This window comes from Anser anser (assembly GCF_964211835.1).
Source record: "Anser anser genome assembly, contig: HAP1_SCAFFOLD_40, whole genome shotgun sequence".
NCBI lineage: Eukaryota > Metazoa > Chordata > Aves > Anseriformes > Anatidae > Anser > Anser anser.
The window spans coordinates 1,723,544-1,727,487 of NW_028153557.1; the positions used below are offsets into that span (position 1 = coordinate 1,723,544).

At 48.9% G+C, this 3,944-nt stretch overlaps 1 long non-coding RNA gene across 1 annotated transcript; it reads left to right on the top strand.

Annotated features, from left to right (window-relative positions):
- The first annotated feature begins 1,329 nt into the window (after positions 1–1,329).
- On the top strand, positions 1,330–3,522 carry LOC310891925. The gene is made up of 2 exons (XR_014577783.1): positions 1,330–3,099; positions 3,214–3,522. It is a non-coding gene; the product is annotated as an uncharacterized lncRNA (long non-coding RNA).
- The last annotated feature ends 422 nt before the right edge of the window (positions 3,523–3,944 follow it).

The window sequence follows — 3,944 nt, forward strand, 5'->3', positions numbered from 1 at the left end:
GGAGGGTCCTGGTCACCGAGAGGAAAAAAAAAATTATATAAACTGTGTTATGGAACTAGTAGGTGGCTTGTGGGACGCCTGCCATTGCAATCGTGAATAAAAATGCTACCTCACTGAGATACTTGCCTGAGCCTATGGTATTGGTTACAGAGTGTTTCTAATAAGGTGTTAGGGTTTTAAGGTTTCAGGGCTAAGGCACTAGGGTTGGATTTCAGGGTTAGGGTTTCCAGGGTTTAGGGTTAGGATTTTAAGGTTGTTAGGGTTGGAGTTATAAGGGTTAGGGTTTGGGGGTTAGTGTGTTAAGGTTTTAAAGTATTTTGTGGTTTTAGTGTTGCTAGGGTTTTTAGGGTTAGGGTCTTAGGGTTTTAGTTATGGTCAGGTATTTAGGGTTAGGGTTTTAAGGTCTTATTTTTTTTTTTTTAAGGTTAGGGTCTCCAGCGTTAGGGCTTTGAGAATCTTTACGTTTTGGGTTAGGGTTTAGAGGGTCTTAATTTTTAGGGTTAGGGCTTTTAGGCGTAGGTCTAGTGTGGTAAATTTTATCGGGTTAGGACTGTAAGGGTTTTTAGGGTTAGGGTTTCTAGGGTTTTTTGGGGTAGGGGTTAGGGTTAGATCCGTGGGAGCCGTAGTGTTAGGGGTCAGGGTTCTTAGGGGTAAGGCCCAATATTAGGGTGGAAGGCCAAACTAAGGGGGGAGCCCCCCCCAAAATTGAAGGGTCGAAGCCCCAATTTAGGGGAAGAAACGTCAAAATTGTGGGGTCCCCCAAAATTGGGCGGAAGAGCTCTTAATATTGGGGGAAACCCAAAAAAGGAGGGTGGGGGACTCTAAAATTGGGGGGACCCCCCCAAATTGGTTGTGTCCCCCCGCAAATTGGTTGTGTCCCCCCCAAAATTGGTTGTGTCCCCCCAATTAGGGGAGGAACCCCCAAAATTGGGTGGGCGAACCCCCATATTGGGGGGGCAGAACACTTAAATGGAAGTGTGAAATTCCAGAATTGAATGTGGACCCCCCAGAACAGTCTTCAGGGGTTTAGTGTGGTAAATTTTATCGGGTTAGGGCTGCAAGGGTTTTTAGGGTTAGGGTTTCTAGGGTTTGTTGGGGTAGGGGTTAGGGTTAGATCCGTGGTTGCCATAGCGTTAGGGGTCAAGGTTCTTAGGGGTTAGGCCTAATATTAGGGCGGAAGGCCAAAATAAGAGGGTGGGAGCCCCCCCCAAAATTGAAGGGTTGAAGCCCCAAGTTAGGGGAAGGAACGTCAAAATTGTGGGGTCCCCCAAAATTGGGCGGAAGAACTCTTTAATATTAGGAGGGAACCATACAAGGATGGTGGGGGACTCTAAAATCGGTTGTGTCCCCCCCAAATTAGGGGAGGAACCCCCAAAATTGGGTGGGCGAACCCCCAAATTGGGGGGAAGAAGACTTAAATGGAAGTGTGAAATTCCAGAATTGGATGTGGACCCCCCAGAACAGTCTTCAGGGGTTTAGTGTGGTAAATTTTATCGGGTTAGGGCTGTAAGGGTTTTTAGGGTTAGGGTTTCTAGGGTTTGTTGGGGTAGGGGTTAGGGTTAGAGCCGTGGTTGCCATAGGCTTAGGGGTCAAGGTTCTTAGGGGTTAGGCCTAATATTAGGGCGGAAGGCCAAAATAAGAGGGGAGGAGCCCACCCAAAATTGAAGGGTTGAAGCCCAAAGTTAGGGGAAGGAACGTCAAAATTGTGGGGTCCCCCAAAATTGAGCGGAAGAACTCTTAATATTGGGGGAAACCCAAAAAAGGAGGGTGGGGGACTCTAAAATTGGTTGTGTCCCCCCCAAAATTGGTTGTGTCCCCCCCAAAATTGGTTGTGTCCCCCCCAATTAGGGGAGGAACCCCCAAAATTGGGTGGGCGAACCCCCATATTGGGGGGGAAGAACACTTAAATGGAAGTGTGAAATTCCAGAATTGAATGTGGACCCCCCAGAACAGTCTTCAGGGGTTTAGTGTGGTAAATTTTATCGGGTTAGGGCTGCAAGGGTTTTTAGGGTTAGGGTTTCTAGGGTTTGTTGGGGTAGGGGTTAGGGTTAGATCCGTGGTTGCCATAGGCTTAGGGGTCAAGGTTCTTAGGGGTTAGGCCTAATATTAGGGCGGAAGGCCAAAATAAGAGGGGGGGAGCCCCCCCCAAAATCGAAGGGTTGAAGCCCAAAGTTAGGGGAAGGAACGGCCAAATTGTGGGGTCCCCCAAAATTGGGCGGAAGAACTCTTTAATATTAGGGGGGAACCCAAAAAAGGAGGGTGGGGGACTCTACAATTGGGGGGGACCCCCAGAATTGGTCGGGTCCCCCCAAATTAGGGGAGGAACCCCCAAAATTGGGTGGGTGAACCCCCAAATTGGGGGGAAGAAGACTTAAATGGAAGTGTGAAATTCCAGAATTGAATGTGGACCCCCCCCAGACCTGGGGAGGAATCCCCAAACTTGGGGGGGACCCCCAAAATTGGGGTTAAAGCCCCAGATCCCGGGGAGCTAAGCCCCAAATTAAGGGAAGGAACCTCAAACATGTGGTGAGAACCCCAACATTGGGGGAAAGAACCTTAATATTAGGGTGGCAGGCCAAGAAAGGATGGTGGGGGCCTCCAAAATTGTGGGGGGCTTGGAATTGGGGGGAATCCCCAAAATGGAGGGGGAACCCCAAAAGTGGGGGGGGGGGCGAAGCACCAAATTAGGGGAAGGAACCCCAAAATTGCGGGGAAGAACTCTGAAATGGAGAGCTGAAAACCCGAAATTGAGGGGAAACCCCCCAAAACGGCGGGAAAACCCTCCATAAACACGAAACCGGTAATGTAACAGAGCAAAAAATGGCGTCCTACGGCAAGGTGCGAGGCTCAATTTTCTGGGGAGTGCTGGGAAATGTAGTTCTTGGCCACCGGGTTTCCGGGAGTCCATATTGTTTTCCCAGAGCATGCCGGGAGATGTAGTTCTCGGACACTGGGCTTCCGGGAGGCCATGTTGGTTTCCCATCTTTGCTAGACTCCGGGTGCTCTGGCTTCACAGAGAAACCCCCAAACTGAAAAATGTACCTGCTAATATATTGGGCTCTAAATGTAGCCCTGGGTTAATTGAATAACAACCCCTGGGTAAGATTGAAGTGCAGGAGGGGTTGGCTACGGTTTTAAGAGCCGGTTTGCAGAAAAGGGATTTCCCGTTAAGAAATGGCATATACTGATTGTTCTCTTCCTTGCTCTGCCAAGACCTGAAGCACATCTTGGAAGCCAGGCAGAATCCGTGGAGCCAATGGAGTTCTCAAGCTCGACTTCAGCTTCTTCCCAGCTAGAAGAAGCAAGGACACGCCGGCTGAGTTCCACAGGCAACGCGCCCGTATCTGTAGACGAGGATTTAGAGATGCTACTTTGGGAACTCTCAGACGGCATACTGGAAGCCGAGCTCGACTTGGACCCAGGGAAGGATGAGGATGACCTCCTCCTTGAGCTTTCCAAGATGATTGATGATTGAACTGCATAGTCCTATGGTATATTAAAAAAAAAAAAAAAAAAAGAAAACAACTCTTCTTCTTGTTGGATACCCTGAGGTGATCCTTTTTCTAACTGAGGCTTTGCAATGAGACTTAAAGCACAGTTGGAACTGGTAGAAATTGGCAGGATCTGCACTCAGTTGTCCTAAGTTTCCCTGCTGGTCAGAGTTAAGGTCTTGTGCATAGTTCCGTAAGTATAGGTGGCTACCTTTGATATCAAGAGGACAAAACACTTGTTTCTTTTGGCACAGAAAGATGTCCATCGGCACGCTGTGGTGGCTGTGAATTGACGTAGTGATGGAGCGATGCTCTGAAGGCTTAAACGGAAAGCTTCTTCCTTCCGCCCCCCCTTGGCACAGCTCGATGTTGGGCACATTGTGAAGCCTGGGTGTTCTGATTTCTCGGACAGTTGATACCCAAATCCCGGAGTTACTATGTCAACTCTTGACT